We start from the raw sequence: 20664 nt of genomic DNA, 5'->3' as shown, positions 1-20664 counted from the left end.
TAACTAACAGCACATCATTAATGACTCCAACATTCCAAAAACACTAGACAGGATGGAAATTATCTATAAAAAAAATCTAATGAACTTATGGCTAGAGATTCTGACTTTTAGCAGCTTCTCATTGATGAAGGTAAGTAAACCCTTTCATTCATGAGTCAACATGCTTAAGCATTTGTTCCAGAAAAGTATTGCCCAGGAAAATAAGGCTATAACCAATAACTAATTTGATTGTTTGTATACATTCCTGTAAGCATGCTTGTCTGGACAAAGAGTTTGTTTAAATGGAGAAGCAGTTCTCTTACTGAGACAAAAGATAGCTAACCTAGTAACCAGCTCATTAACCAAACAGCAGTTTACTTACCAAGACTCACTTCAAAACTCATGCTTTGTTGCACCCAACAATCCAAACTATATGATGCCATTAACTTTGTCCAATTCTCAATCAGTTCTTTGTGTTGAAAGAACCTTTTTTTTTTTTTTTTTTGAGACAGAGTCTTGCTCTGTCTCCCCGGCTGAAGTGCAGTGGCACTATCTCGGCTCACTGCAACCTCCACTTCCTGGGTTCAAGCAATTCTCTGCCTCAGCCTCCTGAGTAGCTGGGATTACAGGCACCTGCCACCATGCTCTGCTAATTTTTGTACTTTTAGCAGAGACGGAGTTTCACCATCTTGGCCAGGCTGGTCTTGAACTCCTGACCTCGTGAGCCACCCTCGTTGGTCTCCCAAAGTGCTGGGACTACAGGCATGAGCCATCACCTTGGCTGAAAGACCCATCTTAAATCACTTGACCCCAAACATCAAAGTCCTTCCAATAACCTCCTGACCTCCCCTCTGGCACACTCCTAAGACTGTCAAAGTGGTATCCACCTTTACTGCAGGGGATCCTATAAACTTAGCTTTGCTTGACTAGTAGGTTTTCTGATAGTTTTTTGGGGAGTTCACAGTCGACACCTCTACCTGTCTGTGAGTTAAATTTGTTTCCTTAAATACGATTCATTTAACCTTCAAATTCTGGTCTGGACTATGAGGAAGGCAATTGTAGGTGAGAATTCACAAATGGCTGCTTGCTCTCATCCAACATTGTCCTTTTCAGCTTCCTGGAGGCCACTCTAGGAATTCCCACTTCTACTTGTCTTCGAAAAGTGGCTCTTCCCTTCTTTGGAGAAAGCAGTTACTAGGACATTATAAAATTGCCCCACCAGGTAGCTATTCCAAGAGTTTTGTTTATTTTGTACTGCTGCCTCGCATAGTCTCTGTATTTCTGTTGTCTGAAAAATGCATCTAAGACCTCAATTCTGAAAGTAACAGGAGAGAAGTAAGGTACTAAGTGCCTTCCTCTTGGAACTTAGTTATAAAACAGAAAAACTAAGCCTGTAACCTCTAATGCATCATCCACCACCAGTCTATAAAAAGAAGACTACAAATTTGAAAGTGGGCTTGGGGAGCCTAAAGAGTTGCTAGCCTAGTAAGGACATTTTTTGCATCTTCTTCCCTGTCCCATCTGATTTTATCATTTGTTTATATTGGGACCTATAACTGGAAATACATTTTACATTGAGACTGAGTGCACAAATACATATATGTGTGTTTTGATGTGTGTGTGCGTGTGTGTGTAAACTGAAAGTTTCATAAACTAATACCTATCCTTGCTCTGTGTGATGCACTCTGATATTTTGTATAACGACCCATTGTATTCTATTTTATCATTTTTAAAACATAGTTGTCAACTACTAAATGAATTTAACAAACAATGAACCACAACCTCAAGTTGAAAAACGCTGTCAGAGATATGCCTATAGAAATTGGGACATCTAATCAAATGGGAGTCAGCTTCTTAGTCTGGGCTGGGTGTCTTCAATCAGCTATGTCTTCAGAATCTCCATCCAGAGAAGTCACGTGACCAAAGTGAGTCAGGCTAAGTAGACTTCAATACTTGCTAACCAGTCACAACCCACAGAATGAAAACTACAAACAAAACCCAGGTGCATTCCTAGACTTTGTCTGGATTGCTAATTCTCCGATAAGATTGGAAGAAATAAGAGCCAGTAAACCTTTGCCTGGCAGTTAATCCTTGTGACACAGTTTTTCACAATGTTCTCTTCTTTCCTTTCTCTAGAGGTTGGTGGTTCTAAGTCCCAGGATGTGAAAATAAATAGGAAATTTGTTCAAGTCTCCTGGTAACTGGAGAAAAATTGGCTCTCTCAACTCCTAGTTGAGGACAGTAACAGTGAATGTTCTCTTGGGAAGAAAAAATTTTTACTTGGAGAGAAGTGACTCCATTCCAAGGCCTGGATACATACTGTGTGGCAGGCTTTGTCTGAGTATGTACATGTGTGTGAATGCAAATACCTTTTATCATTATCTCCCAGAAAAGAAAGATCTTTCTCCATATCTTCTGAAAAAAATCACAATATAGAGAATTTTTTAAGATTCCAAAAGTCCTAATAATGAGGGTTGAGCAATATGGTAAACACATTCTTTAACTTCTATTGAGAAAAACAGCAGTATATGTGAAATTAGAAACATAATTTCTATAATTCCAGCAATATATACAGCTGATTTTCCATCTCTTCAGACACAAAGACTCTTAGCCCATTTCCTAGTCTGCTGTAGATCCTCCCACTAAAACAGAGTGCTGTACTTAGACATGAAAAGAAGTTGTAAAACCTCCCTTTTAAAAATTCAAATAGATCCCCAGTTCATGCTGAATGACGTGAGGCAGAAAGCAGGGAAGGGTAAGAGAAATGGAGAGTATAATGTTCCTAAGTGCAGCAAAACTGACCTTGCCCAAGCAAAAGCAATGGTTCCAGAATCAAGTTAATGGTGGCAAAAGAAGTTACCCAAAGAGCGTGGACTACAAAAAACCTGAAGGTACATCTGCACACAATTGGCTCATAAACCACCACATGGTCTAAGCCATGAAAGCAAGCGAGACTGGACTGCCCCTCCCTGTGTCTCTATGATATCGTCCGTTCACAAGCTTCATGGTTCCTTTGTTCCCTCAAGGCCATCAATCACATTTCCTTCAGTCTTGGGACCTGTGGGTGCTGGGGACAGGAGAGAGCACAGTGTAACCCTCCTTGGATGAATGCCTCCAGAAGTGGTTGTTTCGTGCCCTCCCCAGCAATGCCTTTTTCTGGCTGATAGTGACTGGGAGGGGGATTGATGACAAGCACAAAAATAGAACTGCGCAGAAAGGAACACAGAGCTCCATGATGGCTCTCATAAAGCTGCCTGAGAAACATTCTATCCAGTAACCACTTCCACCCATGCCAATGGAATTAAAGTCTCTGCAGAAGGAAATAATTTTTTAAAACATAACTAATATGTTTCTTTTTTAACCTTACAAAAACACAGCAAAAAAAGTCAAGAAAAAGATAATGCAAATTTTCCCATCTTACAGATAAAGAAACGAACCCACTGAGGTGGAGATTTGCTTAATATTACTCATATAGTAAGTGGCAGAGCCAAGACTCAAGTCAATGACAGCTCCAAGGTGCATGTTCTTTCTTCGAACTTGTCAGCTGAGGAAGAGGTAGGTAGGATCTTGGGGAGGAATAACGAGTTGGTGTGTGATGAGGCATTTGGCAACAGCCCTGTCCTGAAGGCCCAGAAGCCATCTCTACACCCTTTCCTGTGCTGAGGCTCTAATAGTCAACATAATGTTTCATTTCTAGACACTAGTAAGTTTTATTACCTCTGTGTTACATTTTATTAAATAATATTTGCTTTATAAATTTTATTTGGGATGATGTAATTTATTAAATTATTTGAGGATGAGCTTATGTAATCCTAAAGATCTGTATGTTTCTCATTTTTAGAAAGAATGAGCAGTCTGTTTAATTGTGTCCTCTCTCTCTCGGGCCATTTAAATGAATTTTAAAGAGATGCTTTAAAACATTCAAACACACGCATTCCACATTATTCTTACGGTTTTCCCACTGCAGAAAATTCTGATATCAGAGCCCATCAAGGTCCTGGACACTCCATTTCCTGCCAATGGAATGAGAGCCCTCCCTCATAAGGGAAAATTGTGTGTGCTTTCACAATCTTCCCCTTTGGGGATACTAGGTTTTAATCTATTTACTTGCTTAAGAAACAAGGAGCTGAGAGTATGCCACTTACTGGGCTGTGTGGTGGGTGTTAGGGACACACTGGTCTCTGCGCTCAAAGAGCTCACAGACCAGTAGAGGAGGTCAGGATATAGCCAGGGACTGACAGCAGAAGACAGCAGATGGTTCAGAGCACACACGCTGGAAAGCAACAGACTTGTATGTGGATCTTGGTTTGGGGCTCCTGGCTCTGTGACCCTGGGCCAGATTACTTGATTTTGGTAAATCCATATTCTCATTTGTAGAAATAGGTAATAGTAAGACCTACCAGGTAGGTTTCTTGTGAGGATTAAACAAGCAAATACATATGACAAACTAAGTGTCATCTAGAACATGGTAAGAACTCAGTAAATATTAGTAACTATTAGTATTACATGCTATGGAAACACAGAGGGGCATTTGACTCATCCTTGACAGAGGAGGATGATTAGGAAATGTTTCCCAAAAAATGGAGCTCTAGAGCAAGAATAGGCAGCAGAGTGAGATGCGATTCTCAACCAGGGGGTCAGTTTTTGTCCTCCCAGGGAACATTTAGTAATGTCTGGAGACATTTTTGGTTGTCAAGACTCAGGGGTGGGTGCTGTGTATCTCGTGGGTAGAGGCCAGGGATGCTGCCAACATCCTGCAGCGCACAGGACAGTCCCACAACTAAGGACCGTTCAGACAGAAACATCAATAATGCCGAGGCTGAGAAGCCCTGGTTTAGAGCATGAATTCTATAGTCAAAATGCCTGGATTTTAATTCTGGCTCTGTCACTTATCAGCTGTGTGACTTCAGGGGCATTACTGAATTTTTCTGTGCTTCACTTAGCTCATTTGTAAATGAAATAAGAAAATGAATTAAATAAGTTAATATTGATAAATTGAACAAAGTATTACAATATATTTAAATCCTATATCTAATGAATCCTAAAGGATCTTTTTTCAGAACTAATGGCTATTAAAACCTACTCTTTTGTGCTCTAGATAGCTTCTAGGAAGGTCACTCTTAGTTCCATGGAGTTCTTTGGACTATATGACTTTAGCCAAGTCTCAGCCTGGTTTACTATGGCTCGGTTAGTCCATGCAATTTTAAATGCATGCATAAGACATGCAACAGAAAAGCACGGCCCCCTCTGCGACGCTGCTGGTGACAGGACCAGACGGGCAGGGAAGAACCCAAGCCAGGAAGGACTCCCGCTCACATTCTCTTCCACAGCTTCTGACTTTACTGTTTTATGGTTTCTCCTTTCTATTCAAGACATATCTCCCACACCCTCAAAGCAATTCTCTGTTATTTTCTCAAGCTATTATGATAAAGCTTTATAGCTTCTTACTGCTTAAGGGCATTTTACAATAATCATCTATGCTTGAATGGTTTTTGAAGGACAGATGAGAAGTCAGATATTTCCCAGGAATCTATACTTCTCTAATAAAAAGGATATTCAGGGCCAGGCGCAGTGGCTCACGCCTATAATCCCAGCACTTTGGAGCCAGAGGTGGGCGGATTACCTGAGGTCAAGAGTTCGAGACCAGCCTGGCCAACATGGTGAAACGCCATCTCTACTAAAATACAAAAATTGGCCGGGTGTGGTGGCAGGCGCCTGTAATCCCAGCTACTCAGAAAGCTGAGGCAGGAGAATCACTTGAACCCAGGAGGCAGGGGTTGCAGTGAGCCGAGATCGCACCACTGCACTCCAGGCTAGGCAACAGAGCGAGACTCCATCTCAATAATAATAATAATAATAATAATAATAATAAGCCAGGCATGGTGGTGGGTGCCTGTAATTCCAGCTACTCTGGAGGCTGAGGCAGGAGAATCGCTTAAACCCAGGAGGCAGAGATTGCAGTGAGCTGAGATCACACCATTGCACTCCAGCCTGGGCAACAGGGCAAGACTCAGTCTCAAAAAGGAAAACAAAACAAAACAAAAAAAAACCAAGGATATGCAAAATTGCTGTATCTCACTATTGCGTCTTGAAAATTTCCAATGCAAGCTTTGAACTTCTTTATGGTTTATCTCTTAACCACCTGGGTCATCCGTGTATTTATACAAACAGCTGCACTTGAGCCATTCACTGAAAAGAAAAGCTAAAATCACCAACCTCTATGACAAACGAGTTTAGAATAGAGAGTGCTCTAAGCAGGAGATATTTTTTCTCTATTTCTCCTCCACTCTCTTTTTCCACATTCCTTGTGATAATCAATCTGTTCTTCGGGCTGTTTGCTTTCAGAAATTTTGTTTGCACTCCTCTCTAAATGTTTCAAACTGAGAAAATAATCCAGGGAGGGGCTTGAAATTCAAATTCCCTCAGCAGCACTATCACCTCTCTCCGCAGAGATTCGTTGTTTGGGGGCTTCTTCTAAAGCATCCCACCATATTAGTCCTCATTTGTTTCTGTCTTTAGGCCAGAGAAACTCCGGGGTATCAACACCATCCTGAAGGGTCAACCAACTCAAGAATATATATTCAGCATTTTCAAAATGGGATGAAAGGAAGGGACCAGCTCCACAATACATCTGAGTTCTATATTTATTTTCTTTGAACAGCCAATCCAAGGAGGAATATCAAGGTCACCGACCAAAATACCCTCTCTCTTGCCCACAGCATTTTCTAAAAAGTTGAGGTCAGTGAACCCACTGTCTATTAAAATGTATGACAAGGGATAGGTTGCTCTTTTCTGTCCACTATTTTTATGAAATAAGTTGTGAAACTGGAATTGATTTGGGGCAAACTTATACAGTTTTGTGGTTCAGCTTCTTCACTCAGAGCTGATTTATAAAATAAGTTTAAAATATCTTATTATAAAACAGCATCCTGTGAAAATATATTCCATGATTCTATGAAATGGGATTGTTTGGATGGGATGAGAAGAAAGAGTATTTATTTCCAGGTCAAAATTCAGCCAAGACAATTAATTCCCTATTTTCTTTTTAAACACTTGGGAGCTTTTAATAAGTAGCACTGGGTTAACTTGGTTTTCATCTGTAAAATGCTGCCCTTTCTGTTTTCGTATCTTCTCTGTCTCTTTCTCCTCCTCCTTTATGAGGACCATTAAAAGACCCACATTTCTCTTGCTTCTTTGCTTCCTATTTGGGAGGGATGCTGTCTCTGAGGTTAACTAATTTATTTATTGTATTTTCATAAGGTTACTAATGTTGACTTTTAGTACAATTAAAGGGTTCCTATCAAAATTTGAAATCTACTATGACCCATAAAAAAGAGATTAATCATTATATACACAAAAAGGGTGGGGAAGAATCAAGAAAAGGTTTATTAGTGGCCCAAAGTCCTAGAGCAGAGGTCCTGGGCAAAATCTGGCATGAAGCCTGTGTTTATACAGTCTTTGGGCTAAGAATGTTTTTACATTTTCAAAGAGTTGTGAGGAAAAAGAAAAAACAGACAAGAATATGCAATAGAGACAGTATGTGGTCTGCATAGCTTATTATTTACTATTTGGCTCTAACAGAAAACGTTCGCTGACTGTTCCCCTATACTGTCTTTCCTTTCCTGGCTTGATATATCACTGATCAGATTCATCTTCAGCTTATCAAACTGAGCTTACATTTCCTACTTACTCTATCTTTTTGGTCAAAAACACATTAACATTATTCCTCTGATTTTTTTTTATAGCAACAGGCTCATTAAAAATTGTTTTGTTTTGTTTCATTTGACATGGGGGTCTCGCTATGTTGTCCAGGCTGGGTTTCAATTCCTGGGCTCAAGTAATCCTCTCACCTCAGCCTCTCAAGTAACTGGGACTACAGGTGCAGGCCACCATATTTGGTGGTGAATTTGTTTATTTATTTATTGCAGTAGGTAATTTTCTGATGTCATTCATGCACTCATATTTATTGAGTTCCTACAATATGCCAAGCACTGAGACATTTCTTAAGGTAAAATAAAGTGGTTACCAATAGAGTTACCAAATCCAGCACCTTAAGATACATTTCAAACAGATAACAAACTCATTTAAGTGTCTTTTTAAAAAATCTCTCTTATAGTAAATATGTGCTCTTGTTATTTTATAACTCAACAGCTTTGTTTGGTTCCTTTTTGTCTCCAGGACAAAATACAAATTAGTCAGCCTGACTGGCTATTAGAGCATTCCACAACTGTCTTTTTAATTTCTCCTCTCACTACTTCTCCACCTGGACTTAATACAAGATGAACTGGGCTATTCATTATTATCCAGACATAAGTTGTTCTTTCCAAAATTCATTCTGTCAAACATGTCAACCTCTCATCCTGGAAACATTTCAGATATTTTTACTAAGAATAAAAAGAGTTGGTAGAAAAGCTGTTGGGAAGGCATAGCTGCCACCTGAGGCAAACCATTCATATATACACCTTATCTAACATAGTGACAGTTTCATCCTTGCATATTAAACAATAGTCATCCTAGAACAGTGAACAAGGCTAATGTGCCAAGCCTGGTGCTATGAATGAAGCATAGTCCTTGTCCTCAGAAGACACCAAAGTTTAAAACCAAACATGGTAATTTAACTCTGGATCTCTCCATCCTCCTGTCCTCTTCATTCCCTCATTCACTCATCCATTCATTTAGTTAACTTTCTTGGGCATGCACAGTTCATCAGGCTCAGTCTCAGTTCCTCGGCATATAAACCAACAATTACAGTACAAGTGCAATGACGGAAGAGTGCAAAGCACTCTGGGAGTGTGGAGGAGTGGCACATAATCAGGCAGAGCTGAGGGAGCAAGGGGTTTCCTGGAGGAAGGGACTCCGGAGTTTGGTTCCTAAAACTTTGAAGGAAATAGTCAGGCAAAGCATCACAAGGAAGCATCCAGACTAAATTTCTCTCCTAGGTTACTTCACCTATAGCTGCAAATATAATTGCTTTTCTGGAAGCACCACGCTTGCTCAGGAATGAGGGAAAATGTTATAGAAGGAATTAAGGTTATATTTCTTTTTTTTTTTTTTTTTTTTTCTTTTTTTTTTTTTTTTTTTTGAGACGGAGTCTCGCTCTGTCACCCAGGCTGAAGTGCAGTGGCCGGATCTCAGCTCACTGCAAGCTCCGCCTCCCAGGTTCACGCCATTCTCCTGCCTCAGCCTCCCGAGTAGCTGGGACTACAGGCGCCTGCCACCTCGCCCGGCTAAGTTTTTGTATTTTTAGTAGAGACGGGGTTTCACTGTGTTAGCCAGGATGGTCTCGATCTCCTGACCTCGTGATCCACCCGTCTCGGCCTCCCAAAGTGCTGGGATTACAGGCTTGAGCCACCGCGCCCGGCCTAAGGTTATATTTCTTGATTTTCTTTTCACTGGACTACATGGCTTAACAACAGAGAATAATGTATCTTGCCCTATTGTATTTTTAGTCTTTTGCTGTAAGTAGTAAGTCCAAGTAAAATACGTAGCAATGGGATTATGGGATTCCTAAATTCATCCCCAGGATATTGCTAAATTGAGAACTAGTCATTTCAAGAAAGAAGAAAACATTGCAACTGTAAATAGACAGATAAAATGCAAGCTAATAAATTTCTTTAAACTTTTCCTTTGTGCTATTAGCGTCATATGATATATCTCATATAATTGGAGACAGGCTATAGCTAAAAGTGTGGACTTTACAAAAAAGAAATTCCTAGGTTCAAACCCCAGCTCTGACAGCTTTTAGCTGTGTGAACTAGGCAAGTTATAATGGCTGAATAGTAGCCATCATATAAAAATACCAAATGTTCTTACTAATTTCTTTTTTTTTTGAGACACTTAGGTTGTTTCTCAATGGAGAGTATTAGTAATAAGACAAAAATCAATATTATCATACTAAAATCTTTGTTCCCCTCTCTGACAGAATAAATTTTTTTAAATGGAATTTCTAGGTTAGAATTTATATCTGTTAATAGTTTAATACCTCTAGGCCAGTTTCTTCATACATAAAATGAGATGGATGATGATACCCACTTCACTGGATCATTGTAAGAACTAAATAAATTAATAAGAGGGAAACTGCTTAAACAAGTGTTTGAAGCAGACTTTCTGTCCACTTTAAATCAATGACTAGTAGCTTCCTCCAGGGGGATTTTGCCAAGTTCCACAGCAAGTCATGTTTTTCAGGTCCTGGAATACTGCCAGTATGGAAGAACAGGAATGGAATGTAGTCGGAGGATCACATCCAGGTCACTTTCGGGATTCCACATAGCTCCTTGGTGAATTTATACTGTAGTTATACTTCTCTTTATAACAGACATTTGCACAACCTAAGAGCTAAAGGAGTAGGGAAAATACAGCATCAAATCCACTTACCCCACACCATGTCCCATTCAAACGTTCACAATCATCTTTGCCAGTTTCTTTACTTAGTCCTTATCAGATAGTACCCATGAGGTTTCTTCTATCTTATCGAGCCAGTGACTGTACTGAATAACTCACCTCTTTTCATGTGTGAGCATTACTTATGCCCCAATTTCATTTTTACCTTCCTCTAAGCATAGATTCTTTATCTTTCTAATTCTGATATTATAAGCATTGAAATAATACATCTAATTTCTCTGGGAAATTATGAACAAATGAATAGGAGATATGACAATCCTGAGATAAAGTTGGTCCTACTTATTTTGGGGGATATTTTCTCATTGTTGTATCGGGGAAGATAATTCATCATTTGAGTGTGAACAATAGGGTCATACAGCTGTTATCTAAAATGCCACAGGATTTATCTAGCATCACTTGTAAAAACAGAAATCTATATGGCCAGCTCTGCAGTACGAAACACATCACACTGGATGTTCTACCCAATGATGGTAAGATCCCATAGGGGAAATTAAATGCCATGAAATGGCCTTAATCATGGGAATTAAGAAAATTGTTTTTCACAAACTACATAGCAGAATCAAAACTATGGTAGGAAGGAGAGAGAATAGCATCTAAAAGGCATAGGATGAGGTCAGAGATCTGAATGCACTTTATGGGTGTGGTGGTTAATTTTATGTGTCAACTTGACTGGGCTAAGGGATGCCCAGGTAGCTGCTGAAACATTATTTCTGGGTGTGCCTGTGAGAGTATCTCTAGAAGAGATTAGCATTTTGAATTGTTAGACTAAGTAAAGAAACTTAGTCTCCAATCCAATGAGGGCTCAAATAGAACATAAGGCAGAGAAAGACCAATTTTCCTCTTTCCAGTCTTCATGAACTGAGACATTCATCTCCTCCTGCCCTTGGACATTGAAGTTCCTGGTTCTCACGCCTTTGTGCCTTTGGATTCCAGGACTTACACCAGTCCCCCATCACACCCCCTACCCTGGTTCAATTACAACAGAATTGCCTTGTGACAAAGTCACTGGGGGCGGAGGAGTATAAAGTCAGTGTTTGTGTGTATGCCATCTTTGTCATATGTGTCTCTTACACAGAGAATTGAAGTGATTGTGGAAATATGCCCCTGAAATAACAAGAAAGATCACAGGATGCTACACAGGCAAGAGTAGCAAATTCAGGAATACTGTAAATACCAGGATTCTTCTATACATGTACAGATGGCCCTTGACTTACTTTTTTTTGATTTTATGATGTTACAGAAGTGAAACGCATTCAGAAGAAACCATACTTCAAGTACCCATACAAACACTGTTTTTCATTTTCAGTACAGTATTCAACAAATTGCGTGAGATATTTGTTACCTTACTAAAAACAGTATTTGAGAGATGATTTTGCCCAACTAATCATTTATATCATAGGCTAGTATAAATGTTCTGAGCACATTTAAAGTAGGGCAGGCTAGGTGTATTAAATCCATTTTCCTCTTACGATATTTTCAACTTATGATGGGTTTATCAGGATGTAACCTCACTTTAAGTCAAAAAGCAGCTGTATAGCTTTATATCCTGCTTTTCTCTTCAAATATTTTATATAGGAATTCCCACATATTATTAAACATTCTTTGAATATGTGGTTTATAATGGCTGAATAGTAGCCATCATATAAAAATACCAAATGTTCGTAATCATTTCCTTTTATGAGACACTTAGACTGTTTCCTACTGGGGAGTATTAATTTTAAGACTATGATAAATATTGTCATATCAAAATCATTTTGTGCATCTCTGACAGGACAAATTTTTAAAAAATGGAATTGCTAGGTTATAATGTGTACTATTTAAATTATTTAATTCTAACAACAAACTCTATTTCAAAAACTAGATACTAGAAAAAACACAACTGACTCTAGATAAGTCTAAAATGTATCTGGCAGAAGCAGACGTGTTAGACAGAAATAGATTAGCCAAAAAAGTTTACAATGCCATGGGGTAGCAGTTAATGTGATTTGCAGAGGAAAAGAAGAGTGTAGGCCATTCTGGTGAGTCAATTAATTGTAAACAGATTTAAAAAGCTTCTGCTGCCTTCAGGTCTATAACCCTATCAAGTCATTTAGGCTTTCTAAACCTCAATTTGCTCATTTTGAAAACTGGAGACATTTCCCATGTTCATGCACCAGAATACTTAATATTATAAGCTTGAATGTTCTCCCTAAATTGGTATGTAGATCTGCTGTCAACCCAATCACATGCCAGACCAGCATTTTTATAGAAAAAGAATAGAAAAAGGATCATAGAAAAGCTGATTTTAACATTTATATGAAAAGACAAAGGACCTAGAATAGTCAAAACAATTTTGAGAAAGAGCAATGTTGGAGAACTCACACTACCTCACCTCAAGACTTATTACAAAGCTTTGGTAATCAAGACAGTGTAGTATTGACAAGAAGATAGACAAACAGGTCAATGAGCTAGAATTGAGAGGCCGGAAATAGATCCATACTTATAAAGCAAATTGTTTATGATAAAGGAACCAAAGCAATTTAAAGCAAAGAAAATACCTTTTAACAAATGGTACCGAACAATTGGCTATCCATAAAAAAATTTTTTTTTAAACTTAGACTCCTATCTGCACTTAAACTCTATTTCACACCACACACAAGAACTAATGTTAAATGGCGGAAAGATCTGTGGATAGGAGTTTGAGAACCTTGAAAGATAGTCTATAGGAATAAGCATCTGCCCTCAGGCATTAGACCCTCACTTACCCTTAAATGTATCAGGATAACTTAGCCTAGGCTAGGACCTGGCCTTCGGTCCTTCCACTCTATTTATTAAAACATTTAAAGAGAAACCTAAATTAAAAATCAAAAATAATAGTGCAATTTAAAACTACCTCAAAAGATCCAAAAATCTTTAAGATATACCATTTGAAACAAAAGTGTTAAAAGAGATAGAACAAGAATTTTATGTAAACATGATAAATATACTTAAAGAGATGTAACAAGCTATTAGTAATAATAAGAATAAAAAATCATTAAAAATGAAAATATACGAGGTATAATAACTGAAAAACTACACCAAAGATGGGATAAAGAAAGGAAGGAATAGCTAAAGAATAAATTTGTGAATTAGAAAATCAGACAAAGAGGCAATCTCTCAGCAATCAGAAGAATAAAGAGATAGAAGATATACAAGTAAGCATATTCCTCCCTGTTCCCATTATGTAGTATCAACCCTCTCCCCTCAAGAAAAGCAAGTTACTTACCCCAACATTACTATAACTCCCTTCTGATCCACTGGCATGAGGAGTCCAAGGTGGCCAGGTGGTAGACCCAGCTTCAAATTCAGTAGAATCCTCACTTCGCTGGTGGAGACATAGTCCTTACTGGGAACGATGTTCTCTAACCTAACAGAGCCTAAGGTTAGAAGATAGGAAGAACAAATTTCACAAATAGGTCACTGGGGATGATCATGTAGGGATCACTCCTATTTCCTTGGTTACCAGACCTGTGTTTTCTAGCCATTAAGGACAGAGCACCATATATCAGTCCTTATTTCAATGCATATACCCCCAAACTGAGGACCATGCTCTAACCTTCAGATTGTGTTCTCGGATAGGGCCACTTAACTGAGCCTTTAAGTCCACTGCATCATTCAGCTAGCCAGCTGCTTCTGGGTGATGGGATATATGGTGGAACCAGTGAATCCTGTAATCATTGCTCTATGTCCTTTGCAGCAAAATTGGTCCCTTATCTGAGGAAATGTTGTGAGAACCCATATTGATAGATCAGGCATGCTGAAGTGTTGATTCATATTTGGTGTAGATGTAACCTCTGGTAAGGACAAATTGCTGCTGTTTTCCTCAACTGAGGGATTAGCATCAGTCTCTGAGGCTGACATTCAGCACTGGCTAGATAAGCTCTTTGTGAACTGAATCCCATTCTGTTAGGTGTTTGCATACTTCTATTCCTGCCACCATTGAATGCCAACTTGCACTGGTACTGCAATAACCAGGAAGAAATGTTGGCTGACATCCACAGGTTTACTCATCTTGTCCACCTGATGGTTGAGATCCCCTTCTGCAAAAGAGGCTTGCTGAGCATCACCACAAGACAGACAGATCTGCATACTGATGCCCACCATCTATAGGGCCCACATATCTCTTTCCCCTGCTTCCTTGTCCTCACTCTTCCCATTCTGGTCCTTTCAGGCCCTGAACAAACTAGCCAAATCATTCACCACTACCTATTTCTACCTAAGGTCACTTTTCCTTCCATACAAAGTGGACAATCAAGTGTGCTGCTCAAAGTTCTGCCCAAAGCTCTATACAGAGATTTTATACAAGTGATAAAGAAGATTATGGGAGCTAGCCCAAAACCCCTCCCAAGACAGTCCTGTGACCACCATTGTTCCGCTCTAAACTAATACTATTTCTTCAAAGCATTCATTAGTAGTGGAATCTCCGAAAAGAAAAGAGCCCATAGCAGCTTAAAGGGAAGTGAAAACAGGGCGAACTGGGAAGGCAGAATGTTATTGAGCATTCAGACATTGAGAGAATAACTCCTCCCCCAAACAAAAATGAGACCTTCATAAAGCATCAATTTAGTGTTTGATTAAATACAAGTTTGTTCCGTTTGTAATGATTTCATGTGCATTTGTGTCATCTCTCTAAGCAGTGTTTCCATCCCTTTGGAGTCAGGAAGTATATCTTACGCCTCCCTGTATCCAGCTTTCTCCGTTCCCATCACAGGGCTAGGATCACAGCAGCTACTTACCTTAGTTTTAAATAGTGTGGAATTGACTGATCCTCACTTAGGCAGTCCAGGGCTCTCACTCTCAGTTCTGTCACGATTGTGCTGCCTTGACTATTGATGCCCATGCTTCCTCCTATAAACCACCCTTCCAGGTTTTCAAATCCCTACTCATGAACCTTTCTACCTTTTATTTCAATACTGAGTAGCCATCCTCAACCAAGGTCATTTTAATTCCAAGGTCTATGTCCACCACGGGGGTGCCCATCTCTGGATGGCAACTCCAGTCTTGTTTGCTTGTCTCTCTCACACCATTTCTGTTTACTGACTGTTGAAGGAAGAGGCTGCGAGAGCTCCCTATCCCCACATACCCTGATAACAGAAATGAGTTATTCCACTGGCTGGCAAAATACTAAATCTTCCCTTCATGGATCCAAAACTGGGCTTAGTTACTCCTCTACTGTGCCCTCCACTGTTCTGATTCCACCATTGAGGACCTCCTGGAGAAATCTGGAATCCCTGACTCTGATGTGAAGTTCACAGACTACTTGTCAGTAACCCCCAGGGCATGGTTTCTATGGACCTAAGTTTGTGTCAGTCTGAAGATCAAGCTTGTCCCCAGAATGTCTCTCTTGTGTCCCCCCTTTGGGTCTTACTGAGGTTAATGAGCAGTCTAGTTCTGCTATTTACTAGTTGAGTGATCTTCAGTGAGTTAATCTCTCTGGGATTTTCTTTCCTGAGCTGGCATAGGAAAAGACTCATTTGCATTTCACAGGGTTATAATAAGAACTAAGTGATATAAGGAGTATGTGTCGCTCGGCACAGTGTCTGCTATTTGGTTAATTAATAGTTATTAATTAATTAATTCATAAGTATTGTTATTATAATAAGCATTGTTATTATAATTCTAGTAACATTGTTATTTACTCCATTTCATACTATAATACCTTCACCACCCATACAGACAGACCATTTTTCTAGCTTTGCAATTGTCTCTCTGACACTCATCTCTTTTCTACTCTTCCTACTCCTACATACAGTTGCTTAGTGGAGTTGATTTGTTATCATATTTTTTTCAGTGAAATTATACTACACACTCTGGCAAGTTTTGAAATGCCCCTCCATCTTTTTCCCTTGTCTTGCTGACCTTGTGATCTGCAAAATATAAAACTTAGCCTAGTGTGGTGGTGCCTGTCTGTAATCCCAGCTACTCGGGAAGCTGAGGCAGGAGAATTGCTTGACTCGAGAGGCGGAGGTTGCAGTGACCCAAGATCACACCACTGCACTGCAGCCTGGGTGGTGACAGAGCAAGACTCTATCAGAAAGAAAGAAAGAAAGAAAGAGAGAGAGAGAGAGAGAGAGAGAGAAAAGAAAATTAAGTTTTGCCTTGTTTTGGTTTTGCTTCATCGTTTCCTGACTTCATTCATGAGGCAAAAGGAATGACAGCCAGCAGAGCAGGCCCCGTGGAGCTCCGGCACTTGCAAGCACTCACATCCTGCAGGAAGAACTGGTATGCACCTGTACACACAGGAAAAGGCCACTGAGAGTCAAACACCACTAGCACTAATTCGTGAACTTTGGTGAGGTGTGAGGTATTATCGCAGGGTAGGGTTTCTTATTGTTGCTGCTGTTTACTGAGGTATAATTTCCACACAGTAAAATTAAACATTTTTAGGCACACAGTTCTCTGAATTTTGACAAACTTAGTGATGTGAGTACAAAAGCAATCAAAATTCTACCACAAAAAAAAAATTCTTTGTGCCCCTTTCTAGCCAATCCCCTCCCCTCACCCCCAGTCCTTGGCAACTGCTGATCTGGTTTCTATTTCCATTGTTTTTCCCTTTCTAGAATATTATATAAATGGAATCATACAGTGTATGACCACTTGTGTCTGGCTTCGTTCACCTAGAAAAATGCTTTTGAGATTCTCCATGTTGTTTCATGTATCAGTTCTGTATTCCTTCTTATTGCCAAACAGTATTGCATTTACAGACACACACTACAATTTGTTTATTCACTAGTTGAGGGACATTGGTTTCTAGCTTTTCATGATTATGAATAAAGCTGCTGTAAAAACTTGTTGATAGGTTTTTCAGTGGACATCTGTCTTTGTTTCTCTTAGATAAATACCCAGGAGTGAGATTGCTGGATTGCATGTTTTGTGTAAATTTAACTTTATAAGAAACTTCAAAACTGACTTCCATAGTGGAAGTCTATTCCCACCAGTAGTGTATGATAGTCCAGCAACGTATTATAGCTCTGAATCCTTGTCAGTATCAGATGTTGTCAGTTACCTTGATTTGAGCCATTTTATTAGTAATCCATGAACTTTCGATCTAGGCTGGGCCATAAAATTAAACTTTCTGCTAGCTATGTGTACTTGGTTGAATAAGCGTCCTTCCAAAATACACATTCACCTGGAACCTCAGAATGTGATCTTATTTGGAAGTAGGATCTTTGCATATGTAATTAAATTTAGATGAAGGCATACTGGGTTGAAGAGGGCCTTAATCCCAATGACCAGTGTCCTTATAAGTAGGCCACGTGACACAGGGACACACAGAAGACAGCATCCTGTGACAGTAGAGGCAGAGATTGGAGCTATGCTGCAGCAAGCCAAGGAATACCAGAATCCCCAGCAGCCATTAGGGCCAAGCAAGGATTCTTCCTCAGTCTCGGAGAGAGCGTGGCCCTGAATACATCTTGATTTCAGACTTCTGGCCTCCAGAGCTATGTGAGAATACATTTCTGTTTGTTTTAAGTCACCCAGTTTGTGATAATTTGTTAGGGCAGCCCTAGAACTAAAACCCTATAATACAATTTACAGAATACAACAATACAAATAGGTTTATATTTGACTCATATGAAGCTTTCTGAGGATAAAAGCATAATAATTGTTTGATAAAATTCATTCTAATTAGTTCAAGCATATTACTAGGAGCCTAATTTACTAATATGCATACAAATTCTTGGGCTAAGTTTTTGGCTATTCTATAATTCAACATTTCACTCATTGGACTGAACTTCTGCTAATGAGCCAAGATTAGTGAAGACCACTGTTTATCGTGAATTAAGAGCAGTGCAGAAGCACAATCCCAGTGGTTCCTATCTGTGGCCATTGAATATGTGAGACCCACATTTTGCAGAACGTTCTACAAAGAATTAGGAGATGAACTGTCTTTTAGTTTAGTCATTTGTGGTGTAATGTACTGGAATGCACCTTTAAAGATTTTTAATTGTAAAATTATGTGTTTATCTTCCCTACCATGATGTCTAGTTCTGAAAAACAAGACTTCTCTGGTAGAGACAGTTTTGGTTGTTTCATGAAGAACAGATCATATTTCAGTTTTAGCACAAAGCTCTTCTAGCCCCTGATGAAGAAAATTATCCAGCTCTCAACCCCTGTTAGACTTCCTTGGGCAGGCAGAGGGATCTCCCTCCCCAACCGACCCCAAAACCTTTGAAAGAAAGAAGTTGGTTCTTCTGTTACACTATTATCCAATTATAAACCTACTAATTCAATAACAGAGAATAAAAGAATAGTTACAGTCAATAGCATGTTGTGGTTTCTGCTACTAAAACTTTCTGAAAACCTATTGCAAATAGATACTGAGGCAATAGTAACACAGGAGGTCAGGTGCAGATGTGGGAGCAGGAATCCCACATTTTTACATTCATTCCTCTATACTATGTAAACCAGACTTTCTCCCCATGAACAACATAAGGTAATAACAAGCCTACCAGGTGAACATTAGATGTCATTATATGGACTTCTGGGAGGAGTCTGGCACTCACTGAGCCTCTTATGAGCACTTTTCTGTGTTGTGCACTGTGGTTACCAGCTGTACCACGCCTATTTCACAGGAATAGCTGGTGAATACAATCATGACTTCCATAAAATTTGCAGAGCAAAGCAGGCTGTCATCCAAACAGAGTCCAAAAATGTTCAGTGATCCGAACAAAAGTCCGGCCCATTTTCACCACTCCCGCTCTGATAAGCATTCATTGTCCTTTGAGTGTTTTGGGAGAGCACAGAGTTGACCTATTTTGGGGGACAAGGACTTATAAGATTGGACCACTCTGTTCCAAGTTTGGGCAATTTCAAAGGATAGGGCTTTGGGGAATTGGAACAACTTGTTCAACTTCATTGTCTTTGGGTCTCACTAAACATAGAAACCAGCCTCCCTCTTAATCCCCATCCCACGTGTTGAAAACCATAAACTCAAGTTACCACGAATAAAAGGCCATGGAAGAGTGCCCAGATGCCCTTTGGGATGGGATGACCCAGTTAGGAGGTAGCAATGTTTGGGGTTGAGATTGTCCCTCTATTAGAAGCAGACAGAGAAAAAGCTATGACCAAAATGTTTGCATGGTTTAATTAAATATCAACAGAAATCTCTATTCACTTTAAAGCTCCAGCGCACCAGACAAGGGATCCAGGCAGGAGCCAAAACCACCGTTGCAGATATGCTCCCAGTTTCACCAGCTAATTAGATGTTAAACTTACATTGTAACAATCAACCTGATATTATTGCCTACTGCAGATAGAACTAGAATTGTAATTAGGTCAGAATTCTAGCTGGGATTGTGTAGGTGGACAAATTATTTCAGGATATTTTGATATCACTGCTATAATTTATGGTAAAGACAGTTGGGATCATACTGGCAAACTAAGTACCTGCCTATACTACCTCAGGCCTAAAAATGCCATTGATTACCCCCCAAAAACTGAGAAACTATCTACTACAGGACGGAAAAAGACAAATCAGGGGCACTAACACACCAGAAGCACTGAAGGCTTTCTGAAAGAGTAATCAGGCCTGATGTTTGTAGTTTTAATGTTTATTTTGCAAACAAAGGTAGAAACAGAGTCTGGAGCTCAGATGCCACCACCAGAAAGGGTAGCTGTTCAGCCTCTCTCCTGTGCAAATCAACCTAATCCTGAACCTGACTTGGGTTAATTCGCACAATTTCAGGTACCATGCTAGGTATACCACAAATATACCTCAGGGACCTCAATTGCAAAAACCTGGACCACAAACGTTGGGGCTGCAGAGTTAACTAGGTTAATAAATTCTTTCTGAGGTAAAGCAGGTAACACCCACCAATAAAAAGAATGAAACTTCATTGTCCCATTGGCGTCCTCTGGTGTGCAGGTGTTCTTCAGAGTAAAATCCATGGTGTGCCCCATCGCCGATTCCTGACAAGGCGGGAGGCGGGGGGCGGGGGGCGGCGGACGGAAAAAAACCTGAGATAAGAAATCAGAGAATACAAGGCTCTTTTAAACAAAAAACAGTGAATGTTAGAGTACACCCACCATTGAGGTAGCACGTAATAATCTCTCAGCATCACTGACTCCAGCACAGCTGGTCCCCTGGAAGAGGCAAGTTGCAGGAAGGTTTTGTGTGTGACCAAGCAATTGGCCACCCCACGCCTTCAGCCTCCCAGCTGAGTCCTGGCCCCCGCGGGTCCCCTCCCCCTCCATCCTCCAAACCCAGGCAGCGCCCGCCCCTGCCCCAGCTGATTGACAGGCCGTGCAGCTACTCCTGGGAGC

General features: G+C 39.9%; 1 pseudogene across 1 annotated transcript in view; it reads right to left on the bottom strand.

Annotated features, from left to right (window-relative positions):
- The window catches only part of LOC126952682 (actin, cytoplasmic 1-like), a 32378-nt pseudogene extending 11764 nt beyond the window's left edge, over positions 1 to 20614 (bottom strand). The window contains exons 1-2 of the transcript XR_007725003.1: positions 20428 to 20614; positions 13625 to 13775 (exon numbers count right to left, since the gene is read on the bottom strand). The product of XR_007725003.1 is annotated as an actin, cytoplasmic 1-like (transcript). The remainder of the gene's footprint in view (positions 1 to 13624; positions 13776 to 20427) is intronic.
- Between the last annotated feature and the right edge of the window lie 50 nt (positions 20615 to 20664).

Source organism: Macaca thibetana, chromosome 4, assembly GCF_024542745.1.
Source record: "Macaca thibetana thibetana isolate TM-01 chromosome 4, ASM2454274v1, whole genome shotgun sequence".
Lineage (NCBI taxonomy): Eukaryota > Metazoa > Chordata > Mammalia > Primates > Cercopithecidae > Macaca > Macaca thibetana.
Note: the sequence above shows the minus strand (reverse complement) of the source record. Positions and strands in the feature narration are given on the sequence as shown.